The sequence below is a fragment of the Chrysemys picta genome, unplaced genomic scaffold (assembly GCF_011386835.1).
Source record: "Chrysemys picta bellii isolate R12L10 unplaced genomic scaffold, ASM1138683v2 scaf96, whole genome shotgun sequence".
In the NCBI taxonomy this organism is placed as follows: Eukaryota; Metazoa; Chordata; order Testudines; family Emydidae; genus Chrysemys; species Chrysemys picta.
In genome coordinates this window covers 71472-99326 of record NW_027052803.1, presented here as the reverse complement: position 1 = coordinate 99326, position 27855 = coordinate 71472, and the positions used below count along the sequence as shown (strand labels likewise).

Below are 27855 nucleotides of genomic sequence, written 5' to 3'. Positions count from 1 at the left end.
AGAATAAACAAACAGATTTATTAACTATAAGTGATTATAAGTCAAAGCATAACAAGTCAGATTTGGTCAAATGAAATAAAAGCAAAACGCTGATCTTAACACTTTCAATGTCCTTAAAAATGCTTCTCACCACAGGCTGGCTGATTACTTTTCAGTCAGGCTCTCCCCTTTGATCAACATTTCAGTTGCTTGATGGTAGTGGTGTCTGTAGATGTAGGTGGAAGAGAGAGAGCATGGCCTTTCTTTCCTTCTGACTTTGCTCCCCGTCCCCTTCAGAGTCAGGTGAGCATTACCTCATCGCAGTCCCAACCTGCCTAAAGGAACAGGGTGACTCCCTTGAGGGTCTAATAACAGATTATTTTGTTGCTGCCTGCCTAAGCCAGTTTCCATTGTTCCTGTGAGGCTGGGCTGGAGCTATCTCTAGACCAGATCCTGCATTCCCTGGGCACTCTAATTCCCTTTGGCTTTGGGAGGTGCACAAGGAAAGTAGGTGCAGGTCTGAAAAGCAAATTCATATTCCCCCAGCAACACCAAAACCACAGCAGTACTCAGAAATTCGAAAGCCACTAACAGTGGGGAAACCTCGGGAAAAGTTCCCCAAAGCCCTAGCTACAAAATAAAATATTGATCATTATTAATGCAGTTTGTTAAAGAACAAAGGCCCAGTGAGGAATCAACTGCAGGAGACATAAGCCATTCAAAACTACATAAAGTACAGTGAATATGATCCAGGCGTAAATCAACATCTCTTCATTTCCATGGCATTAGCATGATTTACACCCGCTGAGAATCTGGCCCATTATGTGTTTGCACATGTTTGATGGGAGGTTGGATTGGTAAACAAAAGCACAATGTTGTCAAGGGGGTAATAATTACTAGGAAATTACTAGTTCTAAAATACATGGCTGGCAATGTGCTCCCTTGCCTCTCTTAACAGCTGTATGGAACTAACAAATCTTAAAAAAAGGCAACATATCAGTGAAATCAGTCGGGGGGAGGGTCAAAAGTTATCCAAAAAAACTGTTTTTTGATGGAAACAGGTTTTCAACTAATAAACATTTTTCACAAAAAGGATCTGCTTTCTGTGGAAAAACTCAAATACTGCAAACTCAAAAGATTTTGGCCCAAAAACAGATGATTTTGGGCGTGGATCAAATTTTGGGAGGGGTTTCAGCTGAAAATTATCAGGTTTTGAATTTTTGCAGGAAAAAATATCAAAATTTTCTGCAAGAAGAAAACCAGCCCATTTTTCTTTCAGACAGGGCTGGCTCTGCCCAAGTGCTGGCAAAGTCCACAGTTCCCACTGACTTCAATACGACAGTGGGCACTCAACTCTGGAAAAATCAAGCCCTTAGAGCTGCTCCTAGAGCGGGGAACTGTATCTAAACCCGCTACGGTTTTCTAGCCATGTATTTTTTTAATGAGAAAATAAAAAACATTTGCAAGGAAGGGAGCTTGCAGGGACCGCCCCACGAGCCCTGAGCTCAGCGTTACGCGGGGGCTCGCTGTCTGCCAGGGAACTGAGTCTTTGAGTTCACTTGGCTGCTGCCAGGGGGACGGGACAGCTCCTCTGCACTGGGCATCTCTGGAGCTGCAGGCGCCTGGCGTGGCCTTGGGGCTCTGGCTGCCCCTGGCTCCCGGCTCTGCCTGGCCCTGGGGCTCTGGCTGCCCCTGTGTTCTCCACACGTTGGGTGGCCCCCGCTCACCTTGAAGCCTGGCGGCTCCCGCAGGTCCCACCGGCAGGCACAGCAGCAGGATGCCCATGATGCCAGTCACCTTCCTGGCCATGGTGTTCAGTCCCCGCAGGACTGGAACCTGCCGGGCTGGGGCTGGGGCTGGGCCTGGGGCTGCTGCATTAGCAGGCGGGGCTTCCTCCTCCTTCCTGGTGCGCTGCCCGGGGCCTGAGATGGGCCAGGAGCCCGGATGCTGCGGCAGGGGGCACAGGTGATCGGCCCATGGCTCCTCCTCCCGGGACTGCTGCAGCGTCGGTGTTTGACACAGGCCATTGGAAATTGGAAAGGTGCAGGAAAGAGCCACAAATACGATCCAAGGGGCTGGAGAAAATGTCTGATGGGGAGAGATTTACAGAGCTGAATCTATTGAATATCACAAAAAGAAGATCAGAAGTGACTTGATTACAGAGCATAAATACCATCCCAGGGAGAGACTCCCGGGTACTAAAAGGCTCTTTAGCCCAGCAGAGACCACCAGAACAAAAACCAATGGCTGGAAGTTAGAGCCAGACTAATTCAAATGAGAAATAAGCATATACGCTGACTTTTATTTTTCCTGGTGGGTGCTCCATCCTCACTGCACCCCAAGGCCCCCCCACTCCACCTCCTCCCTCGAGGCCCCGCCCTCACTCTGCCTCTTCCTGCCTCTGCTCTGCCCTCTCCTCCGAGGCCCCATGCCAGCTGCCAAACAGCTGAATGGCAGCCCAGCTGTGACTGGTGGGTGTTGACCACCCCTGCTATTTTTTTCCATGGGTGCTTGAGCCCTGGAGCACCAATGGAGTCAGTGCCTATGCCTGATTCTCTTCTCACTTGTAGCCGTGTAAATCAGGAGCAACCCTAAGGAAATCAGTTAATGAACCCCAGCGGTTCACCAGCCTGGGAAGAGCCTAATGAGTGGCTGTGGTTCAATAACAGATATAAACCCAATCTGACAAGCCAGAGAAGGCACGTCAGACTGGCAGTGCCAGCAGGAATCTGAAACACACTTCTTGAGTTGAAGAGGGTACTCAGCAGGGGTAAGGCTGACTGGCATAGCTATACTGGCAAAGACGCTATAGTGTAAACAAGACCTGCATTAACCACGTTTTCAGGCAGTTAATTTCCCTTGTTTCCTGAGGAAGTGGTGTTAGTGAGGGGGCATGATTGGAGGGCACCTGTGGGAGGTGAATGATCTGCCACTTTAGCTACCAGCTCTGAGCAGAGCAGCTTGGCATGCACAGAATTGGGGAAAGGCAGTGGCAGTGAGTCTGCATGCCCCCCACCCCCAAACTGCACCCATGGTGGAACTCCCCATCCCCCCCCAACACTGCAGCATCACCACCCCCGCCAGGCTCCCTCTGCCTGAAACAGGACTCACCTAGTGGTGCCTGCAGTTGGCACTGGCTGGGAGCTGGAGCTTGCCCAGGAGATCTAGGTAGCAGGCGGGGCGACCCAGGGGAGCAGGGTCTCACCACTGCTGATCAGACTGGGTTTTTGCAGAGCAGAGGGAGCCTGGTGCTCCCCCCTTACCCACCTCTAACCCTAGCTGGAGCAGTGGAGCAGCTCCCTGAGGCTGCTGGAGGAGGAGCCCCACCCTCCACCGAAGTCTGACTCAGGCCTGGGTCAGCCTTTGCTGCAGCAAGCCCAGGGGGGCTACAAAAGTTGAACAGCTAATAGGTGATTAATGCAGCCATCTACCAGCTGATCGGTGGGGGTGGGGCTACTTATCCCTGGCTGGGGCTGCAGCTCTATTGCTGGTGGGTGTTAAGCACCCGCTAATTTTTTTCACTGAGTTCTCCAGCTCTGGAGCACCCATGCAGTTGGCACCTATGGAAATAAGGCCCAACATTATGACAGTGGGGGGTGATTAACCACTAGAACAACCGGCCAATGGAAGCATTTGATTACCCAGATTCTGATTCCTCCAGATCCAACCTGGAAGCCCTGCTGGAAGGTCCTTTCGCCAAACATAAGTCATTGGGTCAATATAGGGGTAACTGGGAGAAATTCTCTGACCTGTGCTATACAGGGGGTCAAAGTCAATGTTCTAATGTTCCCCTCTGGCCTTCAAATCTCTGGACCTATGAAGCTGCTGCCAGGCAGCACTAGGTATGACGGCTTGAGTGTGTGCCAGGCGCTGGGAACAGGCCTGCTCAGTGCATGGCACAGGCCCACATTGCAGAGACTGGGGTGTGGAGCTGAGAACAGAGAGAACTGTCATTGTAGGCTGTGTTCAGGATGGGATTGGAAGGGACAACAGGTGTCTGGAGTTGCCCGTGTCTGGGGTCTTGGACAGACAGCAGAGGGGAAGCTGTGTGTGGTGTACATTGCCCTGGTACAGTTTCCAGTAGCAGGGAAGGGAGAGAGATGAGGAGCCAGAGAGGGTTTCTGGAGGCAGGTTGGGTGGGGACTGTGAACCTGGGACAACAGGGGGTGTTTTCATCAGAAGGATGTGAGTTGTGTCAGGTCCTTCCAGAAAGATCCAGACTGCTGACCCCAGCTTTGTGACCTGGGATCTTTCTGTGTGGGACACAATTCCTCATTTCTCAGTCTAGTCATCTAGACATCTGAATTCCCATCACAATTAAAAACAGACTGTGTCTCCTGTTCATAGAATCATAGAAGATTGGGGTTGGAAGAGACCTCAGTAGGTCATCTAGTCCAACCCCCTGCTCAAAGCAGGACCAACACCAACTAAATCATCGGAGCCAGGGCTTTGTCAAGCTGGGCCTTAAAAACTTCTAAGGATGGAGATTCCACCACGTCCCTAGGTAACCCATTCCAGTGCTTCACCAACTTCCTAGTGAAATAGTGTTTCCTAATATCCAACCTAGACAGGCAGGAGTATAAAAAATATTGCTCGAGCATGCAGGGATGTAATCAGAAAGGCCAAAACACAACTGGAGTTGCAGCTATCATGAGATGTGAAGGGTAACAAGAAGGATTTCTACAGGTATATTAGCAACATGAAAAAGGTCAGGGAAAGTGTGGGACCCTTAATGAATGGTGGAGGCAACCTAGCGACAGATGATGTGGAAAAAGCTGAAGAACTCAATGTTTTTTTTGACTTGGTCTTAGCAGACAAGGTCAGCTCCCAGACAGCTATCCTGGGCAAAACAGTATGAGGAGGAGGTGAGCAGCCCTCAGTGGTGAAAGAACAGGTTAAGGACTATTTAGTCGATTTAGTTGGTGTTGGTCCTGCTTTGAGCAGGGGGTTGGACTAGATGACCTCCTGAGGTCTCTTCTAACCCTAATCGTCTCTGATTCTATGATTGTTTTTCTATTTTTTCCAGTCATCCTCCACCCCTTTCTAGTCAATGTCATTTTACTGGTGCCAGGGGCAGTGTCTTCATGTGACCAGACCAGGCTCCACACTGAGATTTCTGGGATTACACTCGGCTGTTTGCAGACTATGAATAGTGTCATGATACAAATCACTCACCTATATTACCATCATAACTGGAACTGGTATCACAGATCCTAGTGAGTGCTCCTTCCTGGCTACCCGCTAAGGCTGCTGTCAGGGCTGGCTCCAGGTTTTTTGCTGCCCCAAGCAAAAAAAAAAACAAAACAACCGGAGAGCCACCGCCGAAGCAAAAAAAAAAAAAAAAAAATCTACACAAAAACCCCCGGAATGCCGCCCCTTGAAAAGTGCCGCCCCAAGCACATGCTTGGAATGCTGGTGCCTAGAGCCGGCCCTGGCTCTGTATTCCCAGGGATGTTTCAAGCTCATGGAGCATGAGCAGAGTCCAATCACACCCCCAGTTTTGGGGTCCTTGGCGCAGTCTCTTGCCACTTAGGACTTGGTCAGATAAAAGAAAGACTTTGAAGCTTCTCCATTCTGATTCTCCTTCCATATGTTTGTGTCCTTCCAGCATCCAGCGAGTCTCCTTTTGAGCCTCCAAGGAGAGGCATGTGTGTAGTAAAGGTTGGCTTTTCAGCCTGGATTATCACACACACATCGCCAGAGGAGCAGAGGGGAGTGAAAAAGTCAACAGACAGATTGGAAACATTGTTTGTTGATGTTTTTTAACTCTCATGGTTTGTGGGGCCAATCTGATGGTTTTTTAGGATCTGACTCATGATTTTTGATCTCTGAGGCTGACAGTCCTGCCCCAGTGTGTCAGAAGTGAGTGAAATCTGCTCTCCAAAGCAGGAGTAAAGGAAGAAAATGGCCAGAGTGGTGAGTGAGTGGGGACAGTGGCGACTCAGGGTGGAGAGCTGTGGGAGCTGCAGCAGGAGGAGGCAGAGTCGTGTCTCAGCGCAGCACTGCAGTCCCTAGTGCAAACGGCTCTGCGACAGAAATGTGATTGTGGCAAATCAGGCAGCTGGTCTTGCTGGAAGCAGAGATTTGAGCAATTCCAGACGACTGCTGGTTTAATAGAGGAAGCCCAAGAATACCAGGTAAATGCCTGGCCATTTGCCATGGGTGATGCTGCTGATGACATCCTGTGTGCCAGACTCCTCACTCTGAGGAGAGGAAAGACTACGCCAAAGGGAAAGAGGTGTTTAAGGCCCATTTCCTGGGCACATAGAATGTTATCTAGGAAAAGGCCAGTTTGAATAGCAGGTGCCAGGAACCAGAGGAAACAGCTGAGATTTTCATTACTGCAGTTCATAGTCTGGCTGAACGTTGGAAATATGGAACATTTAAAGATGAACTAATAGGAGATGGGCTAGTTATAGGGTGACCAGACGTCCCGATTTTATCGGGACCGTCCCGATATTTCCTTGTTTGTCCCGCGTCCCGACCGACATGCGGTCGGGACAACCGGACAAACAAGGAAATGCCCCGGAGCCTGGAGCCCGGAAGTGCTCGCACCCCCCCCCGCCCCGACTCCGCCCCCTCCTCCCCCGATTGGCTCCCTCCCCGAATCCCCGCCTCTTCCCCGGGCTCACCATTCCTCCCCCCTACGCAAGCGCTGGAGGGAGGCCCGGGAGACTCAGGGGAAGCGCGGGACCAGGGTGAGTAAGAGTCCGGCCTGGCCCCGAACAGGCAGGACTCAGTCGGGTGGTAGGGAGAGGAGGGGGGCGGCCCGCGGGGCCAAGCGGCGGCTGTTGTTCTCCCCCCCCGGGCAGCGGGACACAGGAGCAGCTGCTGCTGCAGCTCCTACTGCCGCGGGGGAGGAAGCGGCCATGGCGCTCGGCGGCTGCGGCGCCCCCGAACCCCCCGAGCCGGGGCCTGCTGCGGGGACCCAGCAGCGCGTACGCTGGGCCCAGCCCCTGGCCAGTCGCGTCTGGGCTGCTGCCCAGCTGGTGCTATCCCGCGGAGGCATCGGCAGCCCAGCCCCGTTCGTTCCCCTGCGGGACCCGAGCGGGACGGGGGGGCTGGGGCCTGCTGCCCCCACTCCGGGGCCGCCGCGCGATAGCACCAGCTGGGCAGCAGCCCAGACGCGACTGGCCAGGGGCTGGGCCCAGCGTGCGCGCTGCTGGGTTCCCGCAGGAGGCCCGGGCTCGGGGGCTTCGGAGGCGCCAGAGCCGCGGAGCGCCATGGCTGCTTCCTCCCCCGCGGCAGTGGGAGCTGCAGCAGCGGCTGCTCCCGAGTCCCGCTGGCCGGGGGTGAGAACAGCCACCGCCTGGCCCCGCGGGCCGCCCCCCTCCTCGCCCTACCACCCAACTGAGTCCTGCCTGCTCGGGGCCAGGCCGGACTCTCACTACCCCGGCCCCGCGCTTCCCCTGAGTCTCCCGGGCCTCCCTCCAGCGCTTGCGGAGGAAGGGTTTTTTTTTTTTTGGCCCCGCCCCCCACCACGCCCCCCCCACGTCACACACCCCCCCGCGTCCTGATATTTGTCTTTGGTGATCTGGTCACCCTAGCTAGTTATAAGAGACACTGACTGATCAACACAGCTTCAGTTAGACCCAGACTGCACACCAGCAAGTGTGATAGCAAAAGTGAGAATGGTGATGTAAGCAGAGTCTGAATGAATGAGCTCTTCTCTGATTTCTAGTGATGAGCTGGAACAGGAGTAGTCAATTATTTTTTGTCAAGGGCCAAATTTCTTGGTCAAGGTATAGTCAAGGTCCAGACTCCGGAGAAAATAATAAAGACATTATAACAACAATGATAATTATAAGATTTTGGGTCTGTTCAAAAACATCTGGTGGTCCGGATTTGGCCCGCCATCATCTGCCCATTGACTGCTCCTGGGGGGAAAAGACTTCAGGAGCAGATTGTATTTGCACAGACACACCTACACTGCCTAGGCATGCAGCAGAGGGAGCTGCTCTGCCAAAATGATCAGTTTTGGTTGGTTTTGGGTTACAAATCACTCTAGTATTTGAGTGGAAGGGCAATGAAATGTTGTTATCCTGAGTGTGTGAGCAAAGGGCATCAGAACTGTGATTTGCAGGCCCCTGACTGAGTGGGTCACGCAGGGATTCTCACTTGCTAAGCAGGGGGTAGAGTTGCCAAATCCCAGTGAAAGAGAGACAAGGGTGGAGGCGGGAATTCTTTTCTGGTGGTGTGGGCTCTGGCTAAGAGTGGTCTCTCCCTTGTTTAAAGACAGAGCTGGTTAGTCTCAGTGGTGAGCCCTTGTTTTGTTCCGTGGTCACTACCCCTGCAATCACTGCTAACCAGCTGTAGGTGCTGAGCCTTAGACCTGGTGTGGGGCCATGTTACAGTGAAAGGGACTGTCCAGCCTGCACCAGCAGGGAGGTTCCCCACTACTGGCTGAAATCCCTGAGAGCTGGGTAAGTGACAGAACCTCTGAATGTGGCAGCGGAGAAAGTGGTGGCAGCAGCGGGCCATGACAAAAATGGGTGGAGCAGCAGAGTGAACAACAGCAGTGGTGGGTGACAGCAGCGAGTGAATGCTAGCAACTGTGAGCCAATTGCAGAGGCAGCAGCTGAAGCATTGCTCAATGCCTCCCCCCACACCCATGGTGGGAGGTTGTAACGGGGTCCCTGAGGTGTAACGTGGACTGTGGGACTGCTGAGCCCTCCAACCCCACCTGCCTGGGCCGTCCCTCACACTGCGGTGCTAATGTCAAGCTACAAGCCTCGGACAGGCCCTGCACTCACACAGCCATCCACAGGCAGGGACACACCTGTTACCCGAAATTGGGTCAGCTAGTGAGCTTAGGGAGGACTAATGACCCACCAGAGTTTGGCAGAAAGCAGTACGTTTATTATATTGATAGCTAAGCTCAAAATAGAGGGTGGTGTCACATTCACACTTGCATACTCATGCTCCCAGGACAGACATGGCACTGGAGATGTCAGGATCCTTCAACGTAAGTGTCCCACAGCATAGCGATGGATTGTGCGATGAAGGTAAGTCTTCCCGAGGCATGATGGAATGCAATGCGGTGAACCACTGGCCAGGCGGTCCGGGCGAAGGGCCTTCACGGGAGGTACAAGCTTGTGAGTGCACTGCTGAGCACATGGCCCCTTCCCCTTTTAAGGACCTGCTCCTCATGGCCTGTGACTAGAGATGACTTGGCTGCATCTGGTTGGTCACACTCCACCTCAGCCAGTGTCCATGCAGTGTCCATGCATTGGGTGTGTGAACGCTGCCTAATTAGAGTCCCAGACACCTTGTGGAGCTTGGGGGCGGAGGCTCGACTGATTAGGGGGCCTATAAAAGCGGCCGCCCAGCCAGGCAGTGGCACAGCTGTGAGCAGCGGCACAGGAGGCTGCTAACAGGGGAGTTTGAGTGGGAGTCTCATTGGAGGAGAAGGTATCTGTACTTGTGTCTGTCTTTGTAGTGCTTGTGTGTGTAGAGGCCTGTAGGGGCACTGTGCTGGGAGGGCAGCCGAGCCCTGAGTAGGGGGCGGAGCTTGGCTGATTAGGGGGCCTATAAAAGCAGCCGCCCAGCCAGGCAGTGGCACAGGAGGCAGTGAACAGGGCTGCTAACTGGGGAGTTTGAGTGGGAGTTTGCAGGGGGAGGTGGAAGGGGAGGCAGGAGGGCGCGGTGTCCCGTGTGCTCTATTTCCCCAGGTGCACTGGGCAGAGACTACAGCGGCCATGAGCCAAGCAGCAGGGGACACAATGCAGATGATTGCATGTGGAAGCTGCGGTATGTACATGGTACTAGAAGGGGGAAGCCTAAACAGAGGTATGTCTGTATGAAGTGCCGTCTAATAGAGCTGCTGGAAGAAAAGATCCGAGGGTTGGAGATGCAGGTAGATACCCGGGTAGAGTTTAGAAGGGGGTTCGAGCAGCTGATGGAGGAAAGGCAAGGAGGGGCTGAAGGGGAATGCTCAGGGGTTCAGGTGGAAGCAGGGGCTAAGGTCTGTGAGGGGGGAATATCTGAGGGAGAACAAGGGCAGTGGAAGCATGTGACCATGAGAAGCAGGCCAAGGAAAAGGAGGGCTAGTGAAGGGGAAATAGAACTCAGGAACAGGTTTGGGTGTTTGGATAGCGAGGAGGGGGGGCAGCAGGTGGTAACTGAAGGTGGGAGGGTGAGGAAGAAGAGAAGAGCAGCTAGCCCAATAGAGAGAGGGGAGGAGTTGATGGAGACAGCACCAAATCTGGGCCCCGGGAGGATACAGGATGGCACAAGGGGGAGTATAAAGGAAAATAGGAACGGACACGGGTTACGACTAGAGGGAACAGAGGATAGATTAGTAGATCGCACTGTCGCCAGGCAAAGGCAGGTTTACGTGATTGGGGACTCCTTACTGAGGAGGTTAGAAAGGCCTGTGACCAGGGCGGACCCAGAGAACAGAAGGGTGTGCTGTCTACCGGGTGCTAAGATACGGGATGTGGACCTGCGGTTGAAAAGGATCCTAAAAGGAGCAGGTAAGAACCCCTTGATAATCCTTCACGTAGGAACAAATGACACAGCTAGGTTCTCGTTAGAGAGAATCAAGGGAGATTATGCCAGACTGGGGAAGACGCTCAAGGAAATCGAGGCTCAGATCATCTTCAGTGGGATTCTGCCTGTTCCTAGAGAAGGGCAGCAAAGGGCTGACAGGATTGTGAGGATAAATAGCTGGCTAAGGGAGTAGTGCTATAAGGAGGGCTTTGGGATGTATGGTCACTGGGAGGCTTTCGGGGACAGACAACTGTTCTCACGGGATGGACTTCACCTGAGTAGGGAAGGAAATAGACTTCTGGGAGGGACGCTGGCTCATCTCATCAAAAGAGCTTTAAACTAGGAATCTGGGGGAGACGGTTGGGAGATGTCCAGTTAATCTCCACGCCAGATTCCAACATTGAAAAGGAGGGTGATGAGATAAGAACAGATATGTCCAAACCCTTCCCCCCGGCTATAAGAAGGAGAGGGGGGATGAACAGCAAGGGGTCCGTACCAAATTGCATAACTGATGGGAGACAGGCTAAACGGCATACATTAAGATGTTTATACACCAATGTGAGAAGCCTAGGTAACAAAATGGAGGAATTGGAGCTCCTGGTCCGAGAAATGAAACCGGATATCGTAGGAATAACCGAAACCTGGTGGAACAGTAGTCATGACTGGAGTACAGATATGGAAGGGTATGTGCTGTTTAGGAACGATAGGAACAAAGGTAAAGGTGTGGGGGGGTAGCATTGTATGAGGTAAACTGTAAAGAAATAATAACTGATGGAATGGATAAGACGGAGTCTGTCTGGGCAATACTCACACTGGGTAAAAGAACTACTAGAGCCTCCCCGGGATAGTGCTTGGGGTGTGCTATAGACCGCCGGGACTACCCTGGATATGGACAGAGAACTATTTAATGTTTTTAGGGAAGTAAATACTAATAGGAACTGTGTAATCATGGGAGACTTTAACTTCCCGGATATAGATTGGGGGACAAATGCTAGCAACAATAATAGGGCTCAGATGTTGCTAGACGTGCTAGCTGATGAATTCCTTCATCAAGTAGTAGCTGAACCGACGAGGGGGGAGGCCATTTTAGATTTGGTTTTGGTGAGTAGTGAGGACCTCGTTGAGGAAATGGTTGTAGGGGACAACCTTGGCTTGAGTGATCATGAGCTAATTCGATTTAAACTAAATGGAAAGATTAACAGAATTATATCAGAGACTAGGGTTTACAATTTCAAAAAGGCTAATTTTAATAAATTAAGGGGACTGGTAAGGGAAGTGGATTGGGCTAACATATTTATGGATCTAAAGGCGGATGGCGCCTGGGATTATTTTAAGTTGAAGTTGCAGGAGCTGTCGGAGGCCTGTATCCCGAGAAAGGGAAAACGGTTAGTAGGAAAGAGATTTAGACCAAACTCGGGGGTGGTACCGTTGGACTGGAGAATAGCTAATGTGGTTCCTATTTTCAAGAAAGGGAAAAAAAGTGACCTGGGTAACTACAGGCCTGTTAGTTTAACATCTGTAGTATGTAAGGTCCTGGAAAAAATTTTGAAGGAGAAAGTAGTTAAGGACCTTGAGGTCAATGGCAATTGCGACAAATTACAACATGGTTTTACGAAAGGCAGATCGTGCCAAACCAGCCTGATCTCCTTCTTTGAGAAAGTAACAGACTTTTTAGATAAGGAAAATGCAGTGGACCTAATATACCTCGATTTCAGTAAAGCGTTTGATACGGTACCGCACGAGGAATTATTGGTTAAATTGGAAAAGATGGAGATCAATATGAAAATCCAGAGGTGGATAAGGAACTGGTTAAAGGGGAGACTGCAGTGGGTCATACTGAAAGGTGAACTGTCAGGTTGGAGGGAGGTCACCAGTGGAGTTCCTCAAGGTTCGGTTTTGGGTCCCATTTTATTTAATCTATTTATTACTGACCTCGGAACCAAATGTAGGAGTGGGCTGATAAAGTTTGCGGATGACACAAAGTTGGGAGGTATTGCCAATTCGGAGAAGGATTGGGATATTCTGCAGGGAGACTTGGATGACCTTGTAAATTGGAGTAATAGAAATAGGATGAAATTTAATAGTGAAAAGTGTAAGGTGATGCATTTAGGGATGACTAACAAGAATTTTAGTTATAAGCTGGGGACGCATCGGTTGGAAGTAACGGAGGAGGAGAAAGACCTCGGAGTCCTGGTTGACCGCAGGATGACTATGAGTCGGCAATGTGACGTGGCCGTGAAAAAAGCTAATGCAGTCTTGAGATGCATTAGGCGAGGTATATCTGGTAGGGATAAGGAGGTGCTGCTTCCGTTATACAAGGCACTGGTGAGACCTCATTTGGAGTACTGTGTGCAAGTTCTTGTCTCCCATGTTTAAAAGGGAACTCAAACTGGAATGGGTACAGAGAAGGGCCACTAGGATGATCAGAGGAATGGAAACCTGTCGTATGAAAGGAGACTCGAGGAGCTCGGTTTGTTTACCCTAACCAAAAGAAGGCTGAGGGGGGATATGATTGCTCTCTTTAAATATATCAGAGGGATAAATTCCAGGGAGGGAGAGGAATTATTTCAGCTCAGTACTAATGTGGACACGAGAAGGAATGGATATAAACTGGTGGTGGGGAAGTTTAGGCTTGAAATTAGACAAAGGTTTCTAACCATCAGAGGGGTGAAATTTTGGAACAGCCTTCCGAGGGAAACAGTGGGGGAGAAAGACCTCTTTGGCTTTAAGATTAAGCTTGATAAGTTTATGGAGGGGATGGTTTGATGGGATAACATGATTTTAGTCAATTAATCAACAGCGTGCCATCACTGGTAAATAGTATCAATGGTCAATGAGGGTCTGGCTAGAGAATCTTGCCTGCATGCTTGGGGTTCTACTGATTGCCATATTTGGGGTCGGGAAGGAATTTTCCTCCAGGGTAGATTGGCAGAGGCCCTGGAGGTTTTTCGCCTTCCTCCGCAGCATGGGGCGGGGGTCGCTAGCTGGAGGATTCTCTGCGACTTGAAGTCCTTAAATCACAGGATTCGGGGACTTCAACAGCTGAGTCAAGGGAAAGGGGGTGGGTCAGCTTTTGTGGCCTGCATCATGCGGGAGGTCAGACTAGATGATCATACTGGTCCCTTCTGACCTTAAAGTCTATGAGTCTACCTGGGAGCTCTCCTGATCTTCCAGCTGTTCAACCAATCCATTCATCCCACAAGCATTCCAGGAGGGAGGGGTGGGGGAAAGTGTAACAGACCTTTTGAGCATACAGATTATACATAGCATACAGATCACTGCTGCTCCTACAACATCACCCAACTGCATTACATGAATACTCTCCCAGCCACTCATGAGCCATAGTAGGGAGGCTCCAGTCAATTCCCCCCAGCTCCCCAGCCTTGCACCCCAGGATTGTACCATTGTGCACTTGTCAGCAGCCTAGCCAGTGTAAGCTCATTACCTAGTTCACCACACCCTCAGTGTGGAATGGACACACATCAGCCTTTGTAGTCTGAGCTGCAATTCCCCAAGCACTTCAAACAAAACACACTGTTTGAGGTAACATATCAAACAGGTTTATTAACTACAGAACAGTTGATTTAAGTGATTATAAGTAGCAGATGCAGAGGTCTTAATTCTAACTTAAAGAGGCTAAGCAAGATTTGAATCAAGCAGTGTCTCACCCTAAGAGCTGGTACAAGCAGCTTCCAGTTCTCCAATACACAGACTGAACCCCTTTCCAGCTTGGGACCAAACTCCCTCCTTCAAAGTCTTCGGCTACACTACGGACCTTACAGCGGCACAGCTGTACCGCTACAGATGTGCCGCTGTAAGGTCTCCCATGTAGCCACGCTTTGCTGATAGGAGAGAGTTCTCCTGCTGGCATGATTAAACCACCCCCAATGAGCGGCGTTAGCTATTTCTGCAGGAGAGCCTCTACTGCCAACATAGCGCTGTCCATATCAGCACTTCTGTCTGTGACAGTTGTCTGTCAGGGCTTTCTTTTTTCGCACCCCTGACCGACAGAAATTTTACCAACAGAAGTGGTGTTGACAAAGCCTTTGTCTTTCAGACAATCTTCCAGGTGTTGAGCTGAGCGGGGAGAGAGGCCAAGTAATGATGTCACTCTTCCTCTTTTATACTTTTTTCCGGCTGCTCGAAAGATTCTTGCTGTGACGTGGGTTAGCGTATCCCCATGGCATACGTGCCTTCTCCGAAAAGTCTCTGGGATAGTGGATTGAGTGTTGATGAGCCCTTAACTCCTGTCTGGCCACTGATGGCTGCTCCTTTGTCCCTACTGAAAGGCTGGCTTTGGGCATCTCCCAACCCCATGACATATTTCAGTAACACAAAAGGCAATACCTCATAACTTCACACACAATGATAGCAGAGACAATCCAACAGGATATTACGGTTCAACAGATCATAAAGTAATCGTTCTAGATTACTACATTTTTAATTGACTGAAACAAAGACATTATTTTAAATTAATCAGTCACAGAGGTTTAGTATGTTCATAACAATGTTCATTGCTTTTAGAAAAAGGGAACACTAATTTATTTTGTGTTATCTCCATAACCAGACATGTTTATGAAATTTCACCAACTTTATGTTTCCAAAGATTTTAGGCATAACAAAGGATTTTAAATCTTACTAAGGTACTGATTGTGCTGGAGGGTTCTCTTAAAACTAGTTCATCAAATAGTTCAGAGGTAAAGAAAGGGAAACTTGTTTGTCCAGCTATCTGGAAGGAAAGCGTTGTCCCTTTAAGGGCTAGCCTCTCTTCAACAGGGGGGTGAAGGGAGAAAGGGATGGACAGAAAGGACAGGGAGACTTTGGAAGCAAGTTTTTTGTACTATAGTAACTAAAATTAAAATATGTATTTTAGATAAGAGTGGTCTTTTGAAGGATTTATTTTAAAAACTATATGTCTGAAGAGCCAAGCATGTGAGGCTAAAGGTGAATACTCAGATCGTGGATCTAAAACTGTATGCAAGGATTTTTTAGAGATGTGATTTCATAATCTTCAGCAATCTTCTAATGAAATAGTTTAAAATTTGCTTTAAAAATAAGGTCCCGTAGACTAACATATTCTGAGTAAATATTACAGTAATGCACAACTGTTTTTGTCAGTAAATTCAGAAACTGAGACCTGGTCCACACTAACCCCCCCACTTCGGACTAAGGTACGCTAATAACGTAGCTGAATTCGAAGTACCTTAGTCCGAACTTACCGCGGGTCCAGACGCGGCAGGCAGGCTCCCCTGTCGATGCCACGTACTCCTCTCGCCGAGCTGGAGTACCGGCGTCGACGGCAAGCACTTCCGGGATCGATCCCAGAAGATCGATCGCTTACATCCGGACCAGGAAGTAAGTATAGACGTACCCTGACAGCATATACCTAGGGGTTGGCAAATGCCTGTTAAATGGCTTCATTACCACTCGAATGGCTCTTTAACAGTTTCAATGTTGTGCTAATAGGATTGGCAGGCTGGAGGCTTTTTCACTTTTAAGTTACTAGCTCCCTTCCGGAGTAAGAGACACCAGGCTGCAGCAGCCAGCTGTGGGAGCCTGCAGGAAGGGTCAGAACAGGGATAGGAAGGTGGGGGGTGGACACTAAGACCCAGGAGGTGCCCCGAATTTTCCGGTGCCCTACACAGCTGTGTATGCTGAGTATGCCTAAGGACGGCCCTGGGTGAATGTCACCCCCGTCCCTCCATCTCAGGGACACCGTCTGAGCTGGGAGTTCATCTGAAAGAAAGGACGGATTCTCTCCCCAGCGAAGGAGGCCTCAGTGAAAGTGAAGATCGGGGCCTCATTATCAGCACTGAAAAATGCCACCTGCCCCTGTTCATAGTCCAGACAGACCCGAACCTGCCGGTGCCAGCTGCTCTGGGGCAGGGTGCTCTGAGGGGCAGGTTGAACCTTAGACACCCATCCCCACCAATTCATGGCTCAGATCCCCTCCTCAGGGGAAATGCCGATCCAGCCTTTCCTCCACACAGACTCCCTGGCCACCCCGATGGCCCAGAATTCCTCATCCCCCACCTCCACCTCCCAGTACCAACTCCCCGTGGTGAACCCTGGAGAGCCCAGCACACAGTGCCAACGATCAAATCGCTCAGGATTGTTGGGCAGGTCCTGCCGTGTGTCTCCCCATCTCCCACCCCGCCGATCCTCAGACAGGATGAGTTCAGGATGAGCTGTGTCTGGATCCAGAGTCACATGCACTGTGGGGAATTCAAGGGAATGGGTTAAAAAACCTCGGGACAGGAAGGGGGACAGCAGCTGAAGGGGGGGGTAGGGAGTGGGGGGAAGGGGAAGGACTGCAGTAGAGGACAGTAGGAGCTGAAATAGGGGGCAGAGAATGGGGAGGGGATAGGTAATTTTAAGTTGAAAAGATCGTAAATGTGTTATAAGACTGAAAACTATTATAACTGTACTTGTCATGAACCCCCCTTTCAGTGACAGGTGGGTCCCCCTTGCCGTCCCTTCATTCCCCATATTCGTCTTCTCACCAAGGGGTGAAGGCAGAAACCCCCCCTCCCTTCAACCCCCGTTGTGATAACTGTCCCTACAGGCTGACCCTGACTGTGAGCGCCGCTGGCAGACGTGAGTGAGAGCTCATCAAAAGTCACAGTAACCCATGGTAATAAATGTTGAAAGTAGGGTGACCAGAGAGCAAATGTGAAAAACGGGACCAGGGGTGGGGGGTAATAGGAGCCTATATAAGAAAATGTCCCAAAAATCAGGACTGTCCCTATAAAATCGGGACATCTGGTCACCCTAGTTGAGAGGAAAGGGGTTGAAAGGGGAGTGAAACAGACTGAAATAGCCCAGACAAAGAGACCTCCTGCTATAACTCAAGGATTGAGTTAAGCTCATGCCTGGTGAACAAGCGACGTGTGGGACTGGTACTAAGGAGACCAAAATTGGTGTGTCAGAAACTGGGTGTAATTGGTGGACAATATAATGAGTGAACAGAGCTATTCCACCTTTCCCTTCCCTGTGGGGTTCTTGAAAGAAAAGCCTGTGGCAGGAGAGTCTGAGACTCACTGCTGATGGGGGGAGGGGTGACTGAATGGAGTGAGCTGCATCATCATGGCTGCCACCCCCACTGTCCCCTGGAACCCCGGGATCCCCCATGACACCGTTGGATCTTTGTCATCCTGAGCCTGAAAGGCACCTGACCAGACCAGGCCAGAATGTGGGACCCAGATGACATCACTACCTCCATTGGGTCTGGCTAAAACCCACCACCACCTGGGATGTGAGACTTTGCCCCTCACTTCCTGTGTCCTCTTCCTCCCTCACGTCTTCTCTTTCCTATAGCCAGGGCTGCCTGGGGGGGCAAGTGGGGCAATTTGCCCCAGGCCCCGCAGGGGCCCCCACGAGAACGTCATAGGCTCCCCCCCGCCTCTGCCTTCCCCCATCCCCCAGCGCCACGGCGCGCCGCATCCAGGAGCAGCCCTGGACAGCGCTGCAGCGGCATGGCTCGGGCGGGGCCTGAGCTCCTCCCGCTCAGAGCCGCGAGGTAAGGGGCGGGATTGCGAGTTGCGGCCGAGCGGCGGGAGCTCAGGCCCTGCTGGAGCCACGCCGCTGCAGCACTGTCCAGGGCTGGGCTGTGTTTCTCCAGCAAGGGTCACACTCCACTTCTGAGCATCTCTCATTGCCTAGTTTGTGTGAATCACATTCATAGGCCTCACGTCTCCCCACACATGGTATCAGGGGCCTAGGGGCCTGACTGAGGCTTTGTAGATGCCACGGGGGGGGAGGGGAGGGGCTAGCTGAAAGTTAGGCATAGTGCCCAAGTTCCTTTGTGGATCTGGGCCTGAGTGCAGAAGGCTCTGGGTGTGTTATATTTCACCCAAACCCACAGGGCTGCACTAATGATAATTCTTTAAACTTATCCCAGACCTTTTTCCCACCATCCTGTTTGTTTCCTACAGCAGTCTGAGGTGCACTCAGAGTTTGCTTCTGAGCTTCAAAGTGAACTTAGTGCCAGAGATAAAAGGAGGATTCAAACTCCTTTGAAATCCCTGGGTATAATAATAAATAATCTCAGAACAACAGTTTCTTCCACCAACAAAGCAGATCTCTGGAAGGGCAATGTCTAGAGAAAGGTTTCTCTCCCTAGCTGATTTAGCCAATATTCTGCAAATCAGTCAGATACACCTCTACCTCGATATAATGCTGTCCTCGGGAGCGAAAAAAATCTTACCGCGTTATAGGTGAAACCGCGTTATATCGAACTTGCTTTGATCTGCCGGAGTGTGCAGCCCCCTTTCCCCCCGGAGCACAAGGGGGAATGATGTTAGCTAAGGTGATGGAAGCTCTCTTCCACTGGCCTGAAAGACTTTCATACCCCTGACCAATGTAGCTACACTGATAGAATTTTCATGTGTAGACCAAGCCTTAGCTAGACTCTTATTTTAAGCTCTTAAGTGGTGCTATATATATAGCTATACTTTTTCCAGTTCATTGTAGAAAAAGTGGAACTATGCTTTTCATTCATCTCTTCAATCTCTCACACATTTAAAAAACATAACAATGAATACATTTCAAATATTGCTATATTTGAAAACAAAACAGCTTGTGGAGGTGTCAGCAAGAAGAGGTGTCAGCAAACATTTCTAACAAGACCTTTTAACTTATTTATTTCTAGTTTTTTAATCAGATTCTTAAATGTGTAGAAATAAAATGTTAAGGTTCCACATTAAAAACAATTTTCAAAAGATCATACAACTCCCATCCCTTAGTGGGAGGTGTTTCTCTGTACTCCAGGTAGAAGGAAGAGGGAAAATGGAACTTACCAGATTTAGCAAGAATTTCCTCTAAAAGACAAATAAAGAAAAATAAATAATGTATGAAAATGATGATAGTTGTTAAGATGTTTCATAATAGAGGTATTTTTTCTCCCCTGTCCTTTTTTGTATTTTTGCAAAGTCAAATGGTCAAATATGGATCAGTAATAGAAACCTGTGTTCCCAGGAGCCACATCATATGTCAGGGCAATCCAAGGAACCACGCTGATTTTAGAGCAGTTAGGAAAGACCAGCTTCAAACACAGGCCTGATCTAAACCTTAACTCTGGCAGGGCTGTCACCTTTATATGTTTAATACTTCATATACCTTAGAGAATATTTATGAAAATACTTATGTACCTTAATATTTAATACTCATTGGCCCAGAAAGCAAGTGTAGGCTCTGTAGGGTAGGGATTAGGAGGGTCACTGGGGAGGGGTGAGCTCCTGGGTTTCAGTCTCTGTGCCTAAGACTATTTAATGATTTATACCACCTAGAACAGCTTCGACAGAGAGATTGAGAGAGACCCACTTAGAATAGCCAGCAGCCCTGCAGTTAGGGCACTCGCCTAGGAAAGGGGAGAGCAGGGATTCAAAGCTGGGCCGCCGCAGTTTGTCTGAGTGACTTAATAACTGGGCTATCGGTGATCAGAGGGACATCATCTCTGCAGTGCTGTACATGTAGACAAGCCATGACGCATCATTCGAAAAACTAAGGAGGTGCTCCTTAGTTTTTAGAATGACGCGTCATGGCTTGTCTACATGTACAGCACTGCAGAGATGAAGAAGCTCTCTCGTCAACAAAGCGCTGTCTACACCAGGGTTAGGTCGGTATAATTTTTCACATCCCTGAGTGACGTAGTTATACCGAGATGTTTGTGGTGTAGATCTGGCCTAAGGCACCTTGTGAAACCTAACAACATAGGACTGGAAGGAACCACCTGAATCATTGAGCCAGTCCCCTGCTATCACTGACCACCTCTTTAAATCTAGCCCTTCATTTCCAAACTGACTTAGCTTTTAATTTAAACAATGTTTTCAAAAGCCCCAAATCACAATGAAATAGTTTTGAAGTTTTTATAACTACCAGACAAACAAAAAAATCAATTATTTCAACAGCTCTTTCTCTGACTCTGTCATTCACCAACCAGTCTGCCTGCACAGACCAGGGAGCAGAGGCGTTAAGTTGGAGAGGTTGTAGCTGATAGACTTTTTGACCTTTGTTACATCTGAATACCTCAGCTCTTTGACTAAGCAATGGCACTGTTATAAAATAACTGTGCTCTCTGATGCTCAACCATTGCTATTCTCCTGAATTTCAAAAGGTGTGAAGTAAACTTTCTTGTCTGAAATTACAGCACGTTGCTTTGAATATACAGCAGGGAAACAGATTTCCTCCATTCGATGGAAAATTTTCTCTCTTCCACTGTCTGACTGAAAACGACAACATGTACTCAGTAAATCCATTGTACCCTGCTTTGCTGCTATTTGAAATGACAGCTGTGTCAGAGATGATGGTGCACACCTTGGGCTGGACTGTACACTGCGCTAACACCTCTGAAATCCAGGAAATACAAAGTTAAGTTACATGCCACCTGTTCAAAGCATCCTTAGTTCTGCCCCTTTTAAGCTGTGTCCCACCATGTCCACAACATACCATTCCCATCAGGCAGAGCAGTTTTCAATCAGTTTTAGCTCAGTGAGAAAAGTTATCTTTTAAACTGCGAGTCTCAATCCTAACTACAGCAGAGTTGCTGCTCCATTATCAGACTTCAATGTTAGCTACATCCATGCAGCCTACCTTGATATACACCTGGACCTTTTCCCTAGTGAAGCCTGCACTTACTCCAGTCCCCTGCTCTCACAGACAGCTCCTGTGGCACTTTGTACCTCAAAGCAGCCCCCTGAAATCCCTATATTCACCCCATCATATAATTATGATATGTTTCCTACAAAGTATCCATTGTAAAGTATCATTTTAAAATTCTTGATCTGTTTAACATTAATATCCTGTTGGATTGTATGTGCTATGATTGTATGTGAAGTTATGAAGTTTTGCTAGGTGTGTGTTACTGAAATATGTTGTGAGGTTGGAAACATCCACAACCAGCCTTTCAGGTGCAACAATGGAGTAGCCAGATGTGCTGATGGGCCATTAAAGGGAATTCACTTTCCCAGCAGCCATCCCAGAAGATTTCTCAGAGAGGTCACGTAGACAATGGAGATTACTTGACCAATGGAGGCAGACCCCCACCTCGCAAGCATAGATCTTTGCAGCAAACTGGAAGAAACTATAAAAGAAGGGATGTGACATCGTGATTGGCTTCACTCCTGCCACAACTCAACACCTGGAAGAAACATCTAGCGGACAAAGACTTTGAACTGTGGAGGGTGGTCCGGTGCTGGAGGAGAGACCCAGCCACTGTATTGAAGATCTGTGACCTGTTTGTACCATCTGTCAGGGTGAGACACTGCTTGATTCAAATCCTGTTTAGTTTATAGAACTCAGATTGCAAATTTACTTTTCTTTCTTAGGTAACCAACTTTGATCTCTATGTCTGCTACTTATAATAACTTAAAATCTATCTTTCTGTAGTTATTAAATCTGTTTTATATTTTACATAAAATAGTTGAAGTGCTTGGAAAATCTCAGCTCAGGATACAAAGGTTAGTGTGTGTCCTCTCCACATTGAGGGAGGGGCAGACTGGGTAATGAACTTACATTGCTCAGGCTTCTGACCAGCGCAAGACACTTCAGCTCTGGGGTCCTAGGCTGGGGAGCTGTGAGGATTGGCTGGAGCCTCTCTGCTGACGATTCATGAGTGGCTGGGAGAAGCATTCATGTAACTCAGCTAGGTGTGTCCCTTCCTGTGGATATCCGTGTAAATGCAGAACCTGCCAGAGGTCTGTAGCTTGCCAACAACCACCCAGTGGTGGGACAGAGGGCTCAGCAGTCCCCCAGTCCAGGTGACATCCTGGGATCCCCATCACAGCCCCTTCATAAAATCCTATTAAAAAACTTAGCAAGTTCCATTTTAACATTAGTTCTGTTTCATAGATTCATAGATTCTAGGACTGGAAGGGACCTCGAGAGGTCATTGAGTCCAGTCCCCTGCCCGCATGGCAGGACCAAATACTGTCTAGACCATCCCTGATAGACATTTATCTAACCTACTCTTAAATAGCTCCAGAGATGGAGATTCCACAACCTCCCTCGGCAATTTATTCCAGTGTTTAACCACCCTGACCGTTAGGAACTTTTTCCTCGTGTCCAACCTAGACCTCCCTTGCTGCAGTTTAAACCCATTGCTTCTTGTTCTATCCTTAGAGTCTAAGGTGAACAAGTTTTCTCCCTCCTCCTTATGACACCCTTTTAAATACCTGAAAATACCTTTAAATACCTGTTGTTTTCTCTCACAACACTTCCTGGCAGTCTGCTCCAGAACCTCACTCCTCTGATGGGTAGAAACCTTTAGTTCCCAGCCTGAATTGAATTCAAGGCCAGATAATCCCCATTTCTTCTTGGTCGATTTGATTGTTAGCTTCAACAGTTCATCTCTCTCCATGTTGTTTACTCCCCTGATGCATTCGCAAAGAGCAATCACATCCCCTCTCAGCCTTCCCTTTGCTACCCAAAACAAGCTCAGTTTTTTTAGTCTCCTCTCTTACGGCAGGCCCTCCATGACCCTGATCATCCTGGGAGCCCATCTCTGAACCTGAAATTCATCCACCTCTGGCTGAGGTTGTGGGACACCCCACAGATGCCAGGACAGGAGAGCAGCCCCTCTTACAAAATATCCAGCTCCTGGGTGCTGATCCTTGGCATTGAGGAGAAGCTACAATTTGCTGCAGAAGTAGAAGAGGAGCCAGGGGAGGGATTTGAGTAGGGAGCGGACGACATGGTTGGAGAACAATTGAGGCAGCTGATTTTGCTGGCACAATGTTCGATCAGGCTCTTCATTTCTCTGGTGGGAGAGAAGAGCTTGAGAAGCAACAAAAGCACCTGGTGCCAGGGCTGAGACCCAACCAGAGTCCCCCTGACCACAGGGGAACCAGCCCCATGTAACCTCCTTGCCCAGCCACATGGCGATGGGGGAAATGACAGCAGGAAAACTTAGAGGTGTTCCAAGCCCCTGCAGCCAGGATTCCTCCAGCAGTAGCCGGCAAAGCAGCAATAGCCTGCTGCCCAGACAGCCTCTGGCCTTTTCAGTTTGCTGGTTTCCTCTTTGCTCTGCTCCGCTCCCTGCCTCCCTCTGCCCTCCATGGTCCTAGGCAGGACCTGAATTGCTAATATATTGAACAATCACATTCTAAAAAACAGTGTTTCAGCCCTTCTTCTTTCATCTTAAAGGAAGAGCAGAAGCTGTGTTTATTTCCCCTTTGCTAGTCTTTTGAATACACCCCACTGGTCCCAGAAATTACCTTTGTCTTTCTTCATTTCAGATCGCAAGGTTGCTAGAAGGAGAAAAAGGCAAATTATGAGCTTTCGTTCTGCCATGGTTATGGTGATATTCCAACGGTTGAACACAATGTGTTGTGCTTGTGAAAGAGAGGGACAGATTTACAGTCAGTGGTTTAAAACACACCTGTCTCAAATGCACCGTGAGATCAAGTGGGGTCAAGTGAAGGCAGGGAGGAGTCGGCTATGTGGGATGAGGATAGAACTTGGGGGCAGAGAGGTGTGATGATCTGGCAGAATTGGGAGGGGAAAGATGAGGAAAGGAAGGAGATGTAGGACTGTTGTTTTTTGGGGGGGATGCACAGGTCAGGAAAGCCTCATCCCTTAGTGGGAGAGGTTTCAGGGGACTCCAGAAACAAGGAATAGGAAAAATTGAACTTACCAAGTTCAGCAAGAATTTCTTCTAAAAGACAAAAAAGAGGAATTAATAATGTGTAATAGCTGTTAAAAATTTTAGTACAGTGGTTCTCTCCCCACCCCTGCTACCTTCATCCATTTTGTTATGTTTTCAAAGTCAAACACAGGCAGTTTTTGTTTTTTTGTTTCCTGTTTTGGGCATGCTCGCTTGTGACATTTTTTATCACTAGAGTTGGGCAACATTTTTCAGCTGAAATCATCATCATCGGCAGTTCCTTGGTTCGTGGATGATCTCTACCACAGATTTACTTATGGGTCCTGAGATATCTCAGGAGTCCAATCCTGGAACCACAGATCTGCCTGCAGTAGGTACAGACATTTCCTAGCGGGTCAGCTCCCCATTGTGAGAAAGTTCTTTTTCCTTCCTTCAGCTTTGAGGGAAAGGCGCTTCTCCTCGAAGCGGGCCACTACCTGATGGAGGCTGACCACTGAGGTCAGTTGGTGGCTTGCTCCTCCCAGCTTGTGATGTCCACATCAGTTTTCTTGAGATACATTTTCAGTGTCTATTTGTAGCGTTTCCTCTGACCACCACGGGATCTCTGACCATGGGTGATCTGAGAGTAGATGGCTTGTTTTGGGAGGCGAGAGTATGGCATCCACACACAATGTTCAGCCCAATGAAGCTGGTTCATGAGAATCATTGCTTAGTGCTGGTGACATTGGCTTCAGTGAGGATGCTGGCGTTAGCGTAGCAATCTTCCCATTTGATGCGAAGGATCTTCCAGAAGCATTGTCGGTGGTACCTCTCCAGACAGTTGGGTTTGCATCCCTAAAGGAGTGTAGGAGTCATATTTGTCTTATGGGTTATGTAAAAGGCCTGAGGCAGACTGATGGAGCACTTTAGTCTTCCGAATATTGAGTCAGAGTCCTAGGCTTCGATGAGCTTGTGCAAAAAAATCCAGTGTGGACTGAAGGTCAGTCTTAGTGTGCACGAGGATGTCATCAGCATCTGGCCCTGCTGCCTTGCTGTTCTTCATTTGCATGATGGATCATGTTACTTCTTCGAGGGCAGGAGGATCAGCAAGAGATTCTCTTTCATGTCACTGAGGTATAGATTCGATGGTGGCATTAGAGACGGTTGACTCACGATTCAGGAGTGACTCAAAATGCTCCTTCCATCTGGCTTTGATGGCTTCATTGTCCTTAAAATATGTCAACCCGTCTTAGGCTCGGAGTGGTGTAGGACCATGGGATCATGGATTGTAGACTTGTTCATTTAAATTGCACAGATTACAGCTAATAGCCTTTTTGACTATTGGTACATCTGAATCAGGGCCGGCTCCAGGCACCAGCTTCTCAAGCAGGTGCTTGGGGCGGCCGTTCCGGACAGGGGCGGCAGTTCCAGGTATTCGGCGGCAATTCGGTGGAGGGTCCGTCACTCCGCCTGGGAGTGAAGGACCTCCCGCCGAATTGCCGCCGCAGATCGCGATTGCGGCTTTTGTTTTGGTTTTTTTTTTTTTTTGGTACAAAGGCCCATGGTTCAGAAATCCCTTTCCTAGGCCAGTGTTCTCGACTCGGCTGACACATTGTCCCTGAAAGGGTCAGTTGAGAACTCAGCGTGCGCACAGCAAGCTGGAAATCTGCACAGTGTGTGGAGCGTGTGTATGTGACTTGGAGCTTGGCAGGGCAGCAGCACTGGTTCGTGGGGTTAAGGCAGCTGGGCTGTGCAGGAGCACTCCACAAAGCAGGGTGGCAGACATGGGGTCTGCAGCTGGGAGTGTGTCTGAGAGGCCCAGAAGCACATGGGATCCTGGGGTTAGGCCCACCCACAGCAGACTGGCGTCAGTCCAGAGAGGGGGTGACACAGGGCCTTGAAGTGATTTAATTAGCTAGCAAAACACCCCTACCTTGGACCCATGAGCAGCCTTTGCCATGGGAATCACAGCGTGAGAGCGGTGAGTCGGGGATCCTTTGCAATCTTCACAAAGAGCTTTGGCAATCTCCTTACAGAACCATGTGAGCTCCTTGCCATGTTCCCCACAGACATTCCCTTCCCTCCCCCTTTTTCCTGGTTTTAACCCCAGTTGTTTGATGAACTCTGCTATGCTGTCCAGCTGAGTGTTGGAAAGGTCTTTTCCAGAATGTGCATTTGGATGTTTAAAAGCGCGCTGGCGCAGCTTACTGACTCGCTCAGACCTCAGCGAAAAGAATATCCCCATTGTTATTGCTGCTTGCTGTGCACTCCACAATATCTGTGAGAGTAAGGGGGAGACATTTATGTCGGAGTGAGAGATTGAGGCAAATCGCCTGGCTGCTGATTACGTGCAGCCAGACACCAGGATGGTTAGAAGAGCACAGCAGGGCGCGGTGCGCATCAGAGAAGCTTTGAAAATGAGTTTTGTGACTGGCCAGGCTACGGAGTGAAACTTCTGTTTGTTTCTCCTTGATGAACCGTCCGCCCCCACCCCACCCGGTTCACTCTACTTCCCTGTAAACCAACCACCCCACCCTCCCCTCCCACCCTCGAGCAGCACATGCAGAGGCAATAAAGTCATGGTTACTTCACATTCATGCATTCTTTATGAATTCATCACACAACTAGGGGGATAATTGCCAAGGTAGCCCGGGATGGGTGGGGGAGTAGGGAAGGAAAAGGACACACTACAGTTTAAAACTTTAACTCTTATTGAAGGCCAACCTTCTGATGCTCGGGCAATCATCTGGGGTGGAGTGACTGGGTGGCCGGAGGCCCCCCCCCCACCGTGTTCTTGGGCGTCTGGTTGAGGAGGCTATGGAACTTGGGGAGGTGGGCTGTTGGTTACACAGGGGCTGTAGCGGCGGTCTCTGCTCCTGCTGCCTTTCCTGCAGCTCAACCATACGCTGGAGCACATCAGTTTGATGCTCCAGTAGACGGAGCATTGACTCTTGCCTTCTGTCTGCAAGCTGACGCCACCTATCATCTTCAGCCCGCCACTTGCTCTGTTCATCCCGCGATTCAGCCCGCCACCTCTCCTCTCGTTCATATTGTGCTTTTCTGTAGTCTGACATTGACTGCCTCCATGCGTTCTGCTGTGCTCTGTCAGCGTGGGAGGACATCTGGAGCTCCGAGAACATATCATCCCGAGTCTGCCGTTTTCTCCTTCTAATCTTCACTAGCCTCTGTGAAGGAGAAACATTTGCAGCTGGTGGAGGAGAAGGGAGAGGTGGTTAAAAAAGACACATTTTAGAGAACAATGGGTACACTCTTTCACGTTAAATTTTGCTGTTCACATTACACAGCACATGTACTTTCGTTACAAGGTCACATTTTTCCTCTTATATTGAGGGCCTGCCGGTTTGGTGTGAGAGATCACTCACGCAGTGCCAGGCAACAGATTTCGGCTTGCAGGCAGCCATGGTAAGCCACAGTCTTTTGGCTTTTTTAACCTTCTTAACATGTGGGAATGGTTTCAAACAGTAGCACCCTCCTTTCCCATACCAAGCACCCGTTGGGTTGGCCATTTAAAAGGGGCTGCGGTTTCCGGGTTAACATGCAGCACAAACCCAACTAACACCCCCCCCCAAATCTCTGGGATGATCACTTCACCCCTCCCCCCCACGGCGTGGCTAACAGTGGGGAACATTTCTGTTCAGCAGAGCAGGAACGGGCACCTCTGAATGTCCCCTTAATAAAATCGCCCCATTTCAACCAGGTGACCGTGAATGATATCACTCTCCTGAGGATAACAAAGAGCGATAAGGAATGGATGTTGTCTGCATGCCAGCAAACACCGAGAACAT

At 49.4% G+C, this 27855-nt stretch overlaps 1 long non-coding RNA gene across 1 annotated transcript; it reads right to left on the bottom strand.

Annotated features, from left to right (window-relative positions):
• Positions 1-6: 6 nt before the first annotated feature.
• On the bottom strand, positions 7-27613 carry LOC135978001 (uncharacterized). Its single transcript, XR_010595431.1, has 4 exons — positions 26774-27613; positions 24101-24121; positions 23682-23714; positions 7-2096 (listed from the first exon to the last, which is right to left on the bottom strand). It is a non-coding gene; the product is annotated as an uncharacterized LOC135978001 (long non-coding RNA).
• Positions 27614-27855: the final 242 nt, after the last annotated feature.